We start from the raw sequence: 14,321 nt of genomic DNA, 5'->3' as shown, positions 1-14,321 counted from the left end.
AAATAAATTTTACACAGATAATAACAGAGGTATATTTGTGTTAGAAAATTTGTCTCTGGGTATCCACAGAGGTGTAGGAATATTGCCGTCACTACAACCCAGGAATCTTCCAAACTACACCTGAGCTTGCTGAGGTGTAGGCCAGAACCCTTTTTTATTTTATTTCTAAACTCCAGGTAACCCATCTGGAGCTAATAAAGGACCTGCTTACTCTCACAAAGCCTGCTTGAAGTCTGACAGTCCTACAAAAGCTGTGCTGGTGTTTCAAACACATCAAGTTGTCTAATAGTCTTCTCCACCCTTCTTTGTTACTTGATGCAGCAGCACGATGTCATTTGTCAGAGCACCAAAACTGGAGACATGCTGAATATGTGAATACCAAGGAAGTGGTTTCCTTAGCAATAACAGGCATGTGAAAGTCAAAACTTCCTTTCCTCCTCATGTGACCTTTTTCAAAGCAATTCAGCCTGGGGACAATAGGAGTGAATTCCAAACACCCACAGTGTTCCTGCACAGCTCGGCAAGGATCTGTTAAATGGCAAATTTATTAAGGTAAAATTGTATTTCTCTTTAGATGTTCTTCTCTACGGATTCTTTGTGTCTATATGTACAGGAAAGTGCTTCTTGAAAGCAGAATTACCTAATGCCACACAAACAAATATATAGAATGTAAGTAATTTTCTTGCCATTGTGGACCAAAACTTTTGTTATGTATAAAATGCAAAGTCCTTTCAGTTGTCAAGAAATAAGAGCATGGCAATTCTTACCAGCTTGTTTTAATAGCTGGACTTCCCTGATGCCACCTTGCCCATTTCATTTAAAGTGAAAATCAACACTACTAAGGGAAAAAAAAAAAAAAAAAAAAAAAAAAAAAGAAAGGGAGATGATTTATGAAGGCAAATAAGAGGAAGATGACATTCATCTCACCCATCCTGCACACAAGAGCAGTATCAGTCCTCTGTAGCTATTCTTATCCTATTTATACAGCCTTTTCTCATCCCTTAGGAGACAGCAGTGATAGCCAGAAGTGCTTGCACAAAGCTGCCTGTCCAAGAATCCTGAAGTACTTTCTAAAAGTAGCAACTAAATTTAAACCTGTCTACTAAATTAGGGAATGATTCTCTCATTTTTTCAGGCTGGGGAGGTAATACAGCAGGCAGTTGTCAGAAGGTCAGAGAAAATTCCTTTTGGAACTGGAAATGGTCACTCAGCATACTTTCTGTATTATAATGTGTGAGAGACAGTCTTGGATTTCAGAAAGTCAAGGAAAGTTCTGGTATTACAGTTCTCCCCAGATCTGATGTTGCTGGACCACCCATACACATCCCATTGCCTTGCTGCCCACTGATGGTGTCTGTATTCAAGTTCCTGGTGATTCACCAAGACAAGGGTTTAAGCCTCAAGGACCACTGATTATCATCTCACTTTTAGACACACATGCTGTGGTTTCCTTGGGTTTTCTCCACCACTTTCAGCCTTTAGTTTTAAACTCCAGAGCATAAGTTTTCAGAAATGAACAATGCAATGTGAATAGCTGAGTTTGGAGCTGGTCCCACCAGGCAGGAGAAGAAATCTGACAGAAGACATTTCCTCTGCAGCTTTCTGTGAATCTGAGAAAGGGATGTGCTGTGGATTTGGAGCCTTAATGTCTGGAGGAAAATAGGCAAGCCATCTGCTCTCACAGGTGCTGGCGCATCGGTGCTTTGTGCCGGTTCCTCCAAGGCAAAACGTATTGTCTGGCCAAGCATTCATGTCCAACAGAGTGTGTAAGTACCTGCGGTGAGTTGTTGTACGAAATCCCAATCCACCCTTGGCAAAATGTCATACCATGCATGTTCATGTTTAATGCCAGGAGCTATTTAACTGCTCTGCAATATTCCTGTGGTTTCTGAAGGTGGACTATCATGAGGATCCTTGAAGGATGCAAATGGACAGTTCTCTGTACATGGCAGCAGCCTCTGCCACTGATTCTGTGCCCAAGGAGGTGACATTCAAACCAATTTTTGATTACACCCTCATAGCTGAAGTCAGATACAATCAGAAACAGGGACAGCTGAAGCAAAACAAACACAACTGTGGTGAACAACTGCAGTGAGCCTTTCTGGATATAGGACACCTGTTCCACACAGGGAACAAAGAGCAGGAAAACCAAGCCTGCGCTTCCCATGGGGGAGCAAGCGAGTGGCAGCTGGGTCATGGCTCCAAGGGCACCATGGAGGTAGTGCAGCATGGAGGTGGGCTTTCTGCCATCAGGAGGCTTAGCAAGTGATGCCAGAAGCCCAAAGTACCACATTACTCAGACTGTGTGAAGTAGGTACACACTTGGAACAGCAGTGGTGGTGAAACCAAAGACAAGTGACTGCTCCCAGACAGTGCCTTGACATAAGAAAGGAGTAATCAGAAAAACGTTCCTGTATTTTTTTTTCTCTGGCGTGGCAGAAAAGGAGAAAAGGATCAGAAAAAGGTGCAAGAGAAGCCCAGAAAATGCTCCCTACCAGAAGAAAGGTGGCACTGGGCTGCCCACAAGTCCCCCTCCAACAGTAACTTCATAGGCTGAGTGGAAGTTGAGCTCGCAGCACCTTGGTGCCACAGTAACACACAGTAAACTACTGCACTACCGAACTGCTGATTTTGTTACATGTTACTGCCAAAACGAGTAATTCAGGATTTATTTAACTGTCTCCATGTTGCTGTTCTGTGTGCAGTGCTTTCCAATCTGCTGTCACCTTGTCCAGGGGTTAAGGACTGTCCCTGTCTCTATGAAACTGAAAAGGCACGGTGAGATTCTGGGATGAAGGTGAGCACGGTGAGGTTGTGGCGAACGCAGGCTTCCTGGGAGTTCTGGGAAGAATACGGCACTCGGGAAGGGTGCTCCCCTCCCTGCAGAGTCACAGCAGAGCAGAGGTCCCTCCAGACTCCAGGCTGCTCCACACTGGAGGATGTCTCTCTGGGGGTTTATAGAGGTGCAGATCAGCAAAGAGAAAAAGCAGCTTTGGCCAGCATTTTGCCTTCCTCAGACTGCACCAGCCCACCACTACCCATGTGTCTTGCTACCAGCACGTGAAGAATTCAAATGAAATTCAAAGGCTAGAAGTCTGCCAGTGAGGAAGCAGCGCTGCACATTAAGCACTCCAGGTTACAGGAAGAAGCACAGACTGGCGCAAAAACAGAACAGCAGCAAAAAATGTGAAAGACGGGAGAGGTGTGCCTGGGGCTTGGGGGAGACTGGCACCAAGCTGCCTATGTCCGGTTACAGAGTAACCTGCTGGGGCCCGAGAAATTGTTTTCCTATCAAGGACAAATTTGAATACGCAGGCTCAGTGCATTGTAATTACCCAACACAGAGCACACTGCAAGATGTTTGTCTCATGCTGTGGGACCAGGCACTATTTACAGCAATCCCATAGAGGTGTCATACGATGATACTCTCAGCTACATTAATTAATAGGGTTTTCTTTATTCCTTTGTTCATGTTAAGACATGCTCTATTTCTCTCAATGTGTCATTTAGCTCTACAAATTTAGTTGAAAAATTACTCATTTAATGTTTAAGCAAAGATTCTTTCAAAGTTTTTGTCCCTTTTGGAGAAAATCTGGTCAAATACCTTTCTGTTGCTTTGTAGGAGAATAATGCAGTCAGGATATGCCAACTCTTCCTGTGTAATCCAATTATTTTTGCACTTACTTTTTGCATGCTTCAGTTTTATGATTGCTCCCATGGGTCATAATAAACCAAGATTTAAAGAAAATATATTCAGCATATTTTGAAAAATAACATGTTACATCCTTTACAGGAAACGTGGGCTGAGGCATACTGTTACAAACTTTTGTCATGTCCTTTAATCTCACTTTAGAAGGCCATAGTTCAGCCATGCTGGTTTCTTTAGAGCATGTGCTGATAGGATCTAATTAATAAATCAGATTTCTGATTCTGTGACTACTATAAAATGTTTAGCAGCAAAGTCACTTTGACATAGCTGCTTTTCAACATATCTTCTGCTGAAAGATCTCCCAATGAATCCAGTATTTGTCTCAAACACTGAAGACAGCAATGACCTGCTATAAAAAGCTCTGTCTGGCGGTCAGAGCTTGCCATCATTAAGTTACTGCTACAGCAGCTCATTTGCAACCTTTCTGAATAAAAACATGTATTAAATCATTCAGCTGATGCAAAAAAATGCAGAATTTATTCCAATTATATGTACTATGATCTTACTAGACTTCAGTTTTTGAGTTGTGTGTTCTAACAAAACTGGTTTCTAGGAGATGGGAGTGCAAGCTAGCACTGTTAAATGGATTAATACAGAAATTTTCCAGCTATTCCAGCACAAGTGCTGTCAGTTTAGTGCACTTTTGAAACTTGCTCTGAAACAATTGCAACAACACTGAGACTCAGAGAGCACATCATTCTGGAACTGTTCCAGATGAAATGTCCAGCAAAATGAAAAGTTAAGTGGCTGAGAATGAGGGCAGTACGTAGAGACAAGTGTGGGATGTAGAGACAAAGGTGGGATGCAGAGATGAGGGCAGGATGAAGGAGCATGTGGAGGCAAGGGTAGGATGCGAAGATGAGGGTGGGATGAGCAGGCCTGGACAAACACGCAGCTCATGCAAAAGGCTCTTTCACCTAACACCAGTTGTATCCTTTCTCTCAGCACAGACACACAACCTTGCCTCTTCACAGTGGATCTCTACGCCCTTTAGTGTTTGAGAGCCATCAGGTACCAAGACTAAATTAGAAAGCATCTCTGCAGGAAAGCAACAGTGTGCTCCAGAACTTTCCTTATTAACTTGAAAACATGCAATCACCCACAAAATCTATTTGCTGTTGCAGACAGCTGAAGGACACACAGAAATTCAGCATCTCTACTATTGCAACCACCAAGACCTGAAAAACAGGTTTGTTACCTGTTCTACAGGTGTAATGGGATGATACGATTTCCTATCTGTGGTTTCACTTGTTCTTGGTGCTTGTCACTTGATCAGGCAGATTTCTGGTTCATTCTCTCTTTGTTCCAATCTCTTTCACAGGCAGTGTTTGGGAAAAGCACCTGCCTCTCCAGCATTGTTTTGCATCAGCAGATCTCCAAGAACTTTACAGAATGAAAATAAATTGAAGGCATGAGGCAGATTTGGGGCAGTTGGCAGGGGAGGGTGATTAGGGAAGCACTGTTGATCAATAGATCACCCTTGAGAGGAGCAGATGGAAGAGCTGTCATGTGAAAACTGTGTGGCAGGTTCTGGAGTGATAGCCAAGCTCCCTGAATCCTCTGTGGCTGCCACTAGTGCTGAATCCCACCGAGCAGACCTGTCCTTGTGCTGGTCTTCCTACAAAGAATAAGCTACTGCTAAGACCAAACAAATGCTGCTTCAAGCAGGTGTGGTTTCTATGGGGAGCCTAATCATTTCAGCCCCAGTGTGCCAATGTCATGATGCTTTGGGGGTTTTCTCCACCAATTTTTGAAGAAAATTGAAAGCTACAGTAAAAGAAAGACACAAAATCAAGCATTTGTTTTGATGTTAGAATCACAGTTATGCTCTTTAATTCTTTGTCCCTGCATGATACAATCTTTAACTACACTCCACCAGCTACACTTCTAAGAAAAATGCTGAAGTTTACTTTTCCTGGTAATTTACTATAGAAAATAATACTATCATGAATTACAAGTCCGATGATTTAATATTACCAAAGTAACAATGTGATAAAACACTGTGCTACTTGTTTGCTTCTTATACTGTAGTTACTGTACAAATGATTAAGTGAACAGCACAGAAAACCTGAAGCTTGAAAGTATTTTTTGACAAAAAAAGAAAAAGCCTTCTAGACAATGAGAAAAATTATCTCATAAAAGAACAAAGGATATGGACTAATTACTTTGCTATCTTGTCCCACACATTCAGCTAGAAAAAAAGAGACTTACAAAACTCATATGATAGTAGCAGCTTGTCTTGCAAACCAAAATTGTTAGTTCATGCTGTTTGATGGCATCTCCCCAATGTACACAGGGCCCTGATCCTTACAAGCTCATGCAGTGTGCCTGTTCATGTTACACACATTTACTACCACAGAACTGTCCAAAAATGAGTAAATCAGAGTTCCTGCAATGCAGTATTTCATGATTTCCCCTCTCTTCTTTATGTATTCACCTCTACTCCAAATTTTAATTTGCTAGGGCATTATACATTTCATATTTTATGGTCTATTCCTGCTGGAAGATGCGAAGAACTACAGACATTTACTCCTCTCTTACAGTATTACAAATATAAATAGCTTTAAATTTAAATAATTATGTAGTATCTTGTACAAGGAGAACTGCTTATTTTGTCTCCAAATACGTTTTTTAAAAATATTTCTAATTGTAATTGTTTGCCTCTTAATACTAGATTTTTTTTGCTTTTTGCTAGTATCAAGTGGCACTAACTAAATAGTCCTGTTGTGTTTAGCAAGACAGCTTAAGGAGAAAATTCCTTTGATACCAGAAGGGCGAAACCAGGCCCTTCGTTCTTTAAACAACGATTCAAAGTCACGTTGCCCTTATTGTTGGCCTTCAGTACTAAAGATTTTTCTCATGCCTGGCTTCACTTTGACTTCATGGGTAAGGTTTCAGCTAGTGATGCTATCAGACAATAGCAGAACACAATTCAAAACAGCTAGTGGAAAAATCCCTACCCTCTTCCAAAGCTACTAGGTTAAGGTAAAAGAAGAGCTGTGACACCACCTACTGTGAAGCAAACACATGCATTGAAGCTCCATGGCACATATCTGTACATTGACTTGCTCGTTACTCTTTAGTGTTTTGTTGTTTCAAATGTAAGTTGCAAGTGAATTGGTAACAAGGCTTGAAAACAGATAGAGCTTCTGCATGTTTTGAAAACTGGCTATGGTATTTCATTTTATTGTATTTTGTTGTATTTTATGTTTTTCAACCACAGCATTTCGCTGGAATTAACTATTGCATTGTCCCATGAAGCTCACTATGAAGCTCAGAAATGACAAGTGTATGCTGTTGTGGTCAATACATTATATCTAGTAATTTTCTTAGGGAACTCAGGTATTTTTTGTTAGCATATACTTCTCCAACTGTGCTATATGGAGGTAAACTGTGTTATTAATAACTTCAGAGAAAGAAGAGAGTAACTGGTAATAGGAGGGATATATATGACATGCATCTCTGTGAGGCACTAAATTGAACCCTCTCAGTCCAGATTAATATTGCTTTATAGCTGAGATCTATAGTCTAAAGTCTGAAAGTCTAAAAATCATCTTTGTTTAAACTGTAAAATATTATTTTCCAAGTATTTTTTAATTTGTGTTAATTTTACTTTGAAATTCAGATGCAAGGCAATATTCCAGTTACTCTGATCATGTGTTTTGAAGGTTAAAGACTACATACCTCTCCCTAATTGTATCTCACCAAGTGCATAATAGAAGTACTGAATTGGACATCTGCTGCTGTCGTCTTTACCAGAGAGGCCACTTTAAAAAGCTGTCTGCTGTGCTTTCAAAGAAACCCATTGCTGTGTTCCAGCACTGAAGACAATAGTGGAGGGCAAAGATGTAACCTCTCTGGTCCAAATGTTATATATTCACATTACATCTCCTGCAGATGAAAAACGGTCATTACAATAAAGAAGAAAATGAATTTTGGAACAGTGTATTTTTCTGAATTATTGTTTCAGTCAGAAATGAAGTGGCAGAACTGCCCAATCTTAGTATTATTCATTAGGCAGATTCATTATGGTTGTATCTATCAGCCAACCCACATCAGATCCTCTTGTGCTAGACATTATAAAAGCAAGAGCTGTTCTGAAAGTTGGACTATGCAGAAAATAATTTTGTACTGCTGAAATATGTTCCTTGGAGGGGTGCCTAGCTTCATCACTTTTTTAGTACAAACATTTTTAGAGTAAGAAAAATGATGTAATATTAATTTCACCCAAAACCTTAGATTATATATGCCATATAACAGAAACATACACAGACACAGAACATCAGCCAGAACGTGTTGCTTGTTTGTGACTGGGAAAAGCTGGATAAGAGATAGAGACAAGTGGTCAGAGCTGCAAAGAAAGGGTGGAGTATGTTGACTGAGGAATCCATCTTCCTGATAGAAAATAGACTGGAAGAACGCTAGGAGTACTAAACAAATATTGAAAAAGGTATGTTCTTCCCTAAGGAAGCAGAACTTTGTCACTGCTGCTCCCAGCTCAAGGGTAGAGTTTGTTTTCTGGTGGAAATAATATGTGACACTATTATGTGACAATTTGAGTATTGGCTCAAAAGGGATGTGAGGCACCTTTTTTGAGTTTGGATCAGAAGAGGCGAGAAGATATTACTTGTTTTGTCCTTAATGTTGCAGTGTGTTTGTCCTTCATTAAAAAATAAAATTAAATGACTGTTTTTTCTTCCTTCCAGCCTTCCATCCAGCAGCTCCACTGCGAATCAAATGCCATGTAGGGTACGTACATCTTCTTTCCAAATGCATTGTTTAATCTCCTTCCCTTCTGTTCAGTTTCTCTTACAGTAAAATACACTCCAGGCTTTGTCCAGTCTGTGTGTATACATTAGATCCTCAACCTTATTTGTACCCATGATGACCTCTGGGGAGAATATATCACCACTTTTTCATCTCACTACAGCAGTGAAAGTGAGTAAAACACAGTTGTTTTGTCTTTGAGAGATGGATTTGATGAGGTGGTTATCTTGGTAATTAAGAAACCTCCACCCCAAAAACTCTGAGTGGCTTCTCCATTAATCACTACAAGAGCATCATTGACTTACCATGTTTGTAAGAGACACGCCCCTAAAAAAGTAGACACAAATTTTTCTTAACTCAAAGAACATTTCATTTAGCAGTCTAATAGCTTTCACCAGCAGATATTACAATAATAAACCATGAGTGAAAAATAAAGGCCTGCACATCTTAAATATATGACTGAACTTTATGTTTACCAATATACTTTAAGTGTAAACCAGTAATGTTCAGGTCTTCAAAGGTGAGCAAGATTGGGCTAACCCAGCCTTCTGATTGATCCATTTGGGTGTTAAAGTCTGGTGAGAGTTCACCTCTGATGGGGTTACTGGATGTCAGCCAGGCAGCAGTGCCCATGCCTGCCCTTAGTCCATGGCAGTAGTGAGATATGACACACAACCCTCTTCTCCTGTAAATGTGGCTTAGGAAAGGTTTTTCTCACATTTTAAACTGTTTATGAGGAACATGGCCAATTACCTTGGGTCAGTCAGAGGCAGATCACAAAGGCAATGCAAATCACTATATATCTGCTGTGACTGGTGTCTTAGTTCACCCACATTTTGCGAAGCTGGGCTTTTGCAAGAGGGATTTCTACACTACGGATATGAGTGATTCCAAAATTTTTGCCCTTCTCTGGTGCTGAGATTTGGTTTAATCCTTAGGTAACTATTCCAGTAAAAATACTAGATTTCATTGGTCCTTCAGCATCCCTTACACCTTGTCCAACATAAGCTGTGGGTTGTTTGGGGCAGGTTTATCCTTGATGAGACATTTGTAACAGAAGCGCATGGCAAGACTGTCCCTGGCTGTGATGGAAATGCAAGCCATGTAAACAATAATAACACCTGAACATCTGTGCTAAAATCTGCAGACACCAGAAAAGTACCAAATCAGATCAGTAGGTCAGATCTTAATTGAGAAACAGAAATGCAGTGAAAAAAATCTAAGCCCAGGCTCTGTTTTGAGATGCACAGGAGGGGCACTTGCATGCTGATATTCATCTCTCAAGACTAAAGGCTGAGAAAGAAGGACCTAGTCACCCTAAGACACATGTATGGGAGAAAAATCCAAGTTAGCCAAATCAGTTTTTGTTAATCATAATATTGATGAGTCTTCCATGGCCATAAGACGTGGTGTTTGGCATACAAGCAAGAATTAACCTCTATTACTGTCATATCTATGGTGTGGGACTTCTACCATGGCAATTGTCAGCAAAGGGCAAGTGTCAGAAGTTCTTCCCAGGAGGAAGTCCACATGGGGTACCCACCAGTGAGCTTTTATTGCCAGCATTCGTAATCCGAACCAGCAACTGCAGGCTACTTGTCTGCTGCCATTAGTCACTAAGGATTGAGAGCAAATATGTAAAAAGAATACAATTAAATAGGCGCAAGTGGAAGGTGGGATAAAATGCAACAGGGCTTCACCAAAGGTGTATTTTGTGACACAAACCCAGAACTCTCTGTGAGCAGAGGAAGGTTCCTGAATAAGGTGAAGGCAGGAGTTCGGCATGACCAGACCTCAGTCAGTGTTAGGTACACAATTTCACAGAAAGCTGTTACAGGTGAAATGCTGCAGAATGGGTAAGAAGTTGGCTAAAATGAGATGCCACAGAGGAAATGCTCCCTCATGGAAAGAAGCTCCAGAAGGATCAGGCATCACACCTATTTAAAGTGTAACAGGTCCATCCATGCACTAAATTAGGGACTGTACCAGTGACATTTCCTGATGGTGTGGCAGAGAAGAACAGCCAGGAGAAAGATCAGGATAGCCTGAAAAAGGGTTTGCCTGAACTTGAGGACTGGAATAATGACAGAAGTTCAAGCATCAAGCAACAAGAGTATGTATTTTTAGAATAAACAACAAACATATCCAGTTTTGAGGTGTGTAACTGTGACTTACAGTGTAGGACCGAGTGGTGCATACTTGTGATTCACCAAATGAGCATAACATAGTGAGAGGATTGGAGGAAATGGCCTAAAGGTGAGACGGAAGATTCAGATTAGATAATCGAAAAAGATTTTTCTCTGTTAGGGTGGTCAGGCACTGGAATAGCTGCCCGGGGAGGTGGTGGAGTCACCATCCCCGGAGGTGCTCAGCAGAGTCTGGATGTGCCGCTGGGTGACGTGTTTTAGGGTTACAGAGGCAGTGCCAGGTGAACTGTCAGACTGGGTGATCTCAAACGGCGGTAACTCCATGGCAGTCTTGGGAAAGACACTGAGACCCCAAAGTGGCGCTTTTCTCCTCTGAGTTACCGTTATTATAGCTTCTGCTCACTTCTTGGGTATATAAGGGACTTGGTGTTCCCTACAATCCAAAACTGACGTAAGCACGACTCAAGGGAGTCTTTTGGTCTCCAACTCCTCTCTCTGGATCCCCAGCCGGGCACGTCACTCAGCTTCTTCGCAAAGTCCTTTTTCTCTTCCAGCCCTGCCGCCTCTCAGAACAAGTCTGTGAGTGGGCAGGCGAGGCAAGGCAGGCCGTGCCGAGCCGTGCCGTGCCGTGCCGTGCCGAGCCGTGCCGTGCCGGGCCGAGCCGGGCCGGGCCGTGCCGGGCCGTGCCGAGCCGAGCCGGGCCGTGCCGTGCCGAGCCGTGCCGAGCCGGGCCGAGCCGGGCCGTGCCGTGCCGGGCCGTGCCGTGCCGGGCCGTGCCGTGCCGAGCCGTGCCGTGCCGGGCCGGGCCGGGCCGTGCCGTGCCGAGCCGTGCCGTGCCGTGCCGGGCCGTGCCGTGCCGGGCCGTGCCGTGCCGGGCCGTGCCGTGCCGTGCCGTGCCGGGCCGGGCCGGGCCGTGCCGTGCCGTGCCGTGCCGTGCCGTGCCGGGCCGGGCCGAGCCGAGCCGAGCCGAGCCGAGCCGGGCCGTGCCGTGCCGTGCCGGGCCGGGCCGTGCCGTGCCGAGCCGTGCCGTGCCGTGCCGGGCCGTGCCGTGCCGAGCCGTGCCGTGCCGGGCCGGGCCGTGCCGTGCCGAGCCGTGCCGTGCCGTGCCGGGCCGGGCCGGGCCGTGCCGAGCCGTGCCGTGCCGTGCCGGGCCGTGCCGTGCCGGGCCGTGCCGTGCCGGGCCGTGCCGTGCCGTGCCGTGCCGTGCCGTGCCGGGCCGTGCCGTGCCGTGCCGTGCCGTGCCGTGCCGTGCCGTGCCGTGCCGTGCCGAGCCGTGCCGTGCCGTGCCGAGCCGTGCCGTACCGTGCCGTGCCGGGCCGTGCCCTCAGGGACGCGCAGCCCGTCCCGAGCCCCGCGCGCCCCGGGCGGCCCCGCACGCTGCCCCCGCCGGCCGGCCCGCGCCGCGCGCCGCGAGGGGGAGGCGGGCCCGCCCTCCGCGCCGCCCCATTGGCTCCGCGCGGGACTCTCCGCGCTGCCCGGCGCCTCATTGGCCGAGGCGCCCCCTGCCCCGAGCCGATTGGCGGAGCGGGCCGGGATCCCCGCCGGCGGGGGGGCGGCGCTCGGGCGGGGGCGGCCGCTCGGTCACCTGCGGCCGGGGCGGCCCCGCTCCGCTCCGCCGGCCCCGCCGGGGCGGCCGCGGCGTCACCGGGAACGGCCGGGAAAAGCCGGAGAAACAAAGAACATGGCGAGGGGAGGAGGAGCTTACGCCTCTTCAACCGCTGGGAAGGGCGCTCCGGGGGCGCACAATGCCCGCCGCGGGGCGGGCTCGCTTCCCTCCGCCCCCTTTCCCCGCCCCTGTGGCCGGGCTGGCGGGGGGCTGGGGCGGAACGGGACGGGACGGGCTGAACTGGACTGGAGATGGCCGTCGGCAATGGGTTCGCTGTCTGCCGCAAGTTTCGCCCGGAGTGGGAAAGTTGGGCGGGACCCGTCCAGGTAAGAGCGGGCGGGGGTCGCGGGGCACCTGCGGGCCGGGCCGTGCTGTGCTCCCGCTCCGCCCGCGGCTCCGGACGCGGCCGCAGGTGCGGCAGGACGGGGCGGCCGTGCCCCCGGAGCCCGTGGGGTCGGGCAGCCCCCGCGTGTGGAAACTTTTTAGCAACTTGGAAGGTTGTTCGCCCCGGTTGTCTCCCTGTCTGGGGAGGGCTGTCGCCGTACGCTGCCGCTCGGCACCTGGCCCAAAACCTGGCGGGACTGTCGGGGCCAGAGCGGGAACCTCCTAAAAAACTCTTCCTAAAATTGCGTGGAGTTACAGTCCTACCTGTGGGGAGATGCCGGGACCGCTGCCCTTGTGAAAGGAAAACTCTCCAACCCGTTTTCTTCTGGCGTCTGCACAGAGTGCGGCTCTCTGCTGGTTTTTCTCAACTCTCAAATTATTCTTTAGCTCTGGTCTTGAATAAATATTGCTCATGTTAGAATGATTATGGTACTGTTGAGAGGCCTTGGTCGGGATTTTGTTCCTTGTAGTTTGTACTGAGTTGGAGACTTTGTTTTTTTGTTGATTTTTTTAAAACTTTTAAACTAACTTACGATTTGAGCATCCGGTTTGAGGGGCAACTTAAATGAACTGTACTAAGCATTCAGCTTTTTTGGCGTTTGTTTTAAGATGTCCTGAGCTAGTCAGTTGAAATTTGAATTTTGAGAAAGGTTTAGAAGTGAAGAGCTAAATCACTAGGCTGCCTAAAGTCATGATTAATGCGTTCATAATTAATTCAGTTACGGTCCCGTCCCGTCCCCCCCCCCCCCAATCCTCCCCCAGATTCACATCGAGGCAGCTCAGCTGCATATCAAAAGCCTCTTCTCATTTTCGTTTAGTAAGTTATTAGACTTTCAAACTGTTCTTGCTCCTTTTCTTCTCACTTTGCTCACACCCTCAACAATTGAAATGAAATTCTGGGGCAAGTGTCTCTGTGTACTTGCTTCGACACAAGTAATAAAGACAGCTTAGCGAAAGAAAAGCCAGGAGTGTAAATAGCCATTATTTTCTATCAAAGGTTAATTACTTATCATCTTTATATCTGCATATCTAAGTATAAGATGGGTAAAATTTTAAGGTGAAGGTGCGCAGCAGCTCTGGAAGGTACTGTTACACATTGCCCCAGCTTAAGAAGAATATCTCTTTAAAATGTGTTGACATTTAATTGACCTTTGAAAGTTCATTCTGTTAATCATACTCAAAGCACTAAAGCTATGGTTGACTGATCTGGTGCTCGTACATTCAGCCGTGCTCAGCATATAAATTCTGCAGCATAATTGCTACTTATTGAGCAAGAGTTTCTTTTCTTCTCCGAAAATGAGAAAGTTTTGCTTCGCCTCCGGCTGGGTGCTACGGGTAGAGTTGTGAATCCAAATGCTTTCCTGCCATCAGTTGTTGTGGCGGGCGTGGCCTCCAGCCAGGCAAGAAATTCCTTAGCTGAAACTGTGGTTTTTTCCTTCCTGAGGCCGCACATAGGGCAAGGTAACCTTGAAGGTTACTTCTGTATCTACTTTGAGTCAAAACACAATAGGTCACTTTGCCTTTTATGTTTTAAGCTCTTCTATATGCCAGCTGTTTGAATGGAGAAGGCTGAATTTAAAAGGGTTGATTGCAAAAGAAAACTCCCCTCTCGCCCTCAAAAACTTGACTTTTAAAGTCAAACCTAATATACTCATGTTAATATGCATGCTACCTTTTTATGGCTGTCGTGCATAGCTTTGTTGTAACT

At 45.7% G+C, this 14,321-nt stretch overlaps 1 long non-coding RNA gene across 1 annotated transcript in view; it reads left to right on the top strand.

Annotated features, from left to right (window-relative positions):
- Positions 1-12,223: 12,223 nt before the first annotated feature.
- LOC136358876 (uncharacterized) overlaps positions 12,224-14,321 on the top strand; it is a 41,990-nt gene continuing 39,892 nt past the window's right edge. The window contains exon 1 of the long non-coding RNA XR_010743173.1: positions 12,224-12,555. This is a non-coding gene — a long non-coding RNA (uncharacterized lncRNA). The remainder of the gene's footprint in view (positions 12,556-14,321) is intronic.

Source organism: Sylvia atricapilla, chromosome 3 (assembly GCF_009819655.1).
Source record: "Sylvia atricapilla isolate bSylAtr1 chromosome 3, bSylAtr1.pri, whole genome shotgun sequence".
Lineage (NCBI taxonomy): Eukaryota > Metazoa > Chordata > Aves > Passeriformes > Sylviidae > Sylvia > Sylvia atricapilla.
Note: the sequence above shows the minus strand (reverse complement) of the source record. Positions and strands in the feature narration are given on the sequence as shown.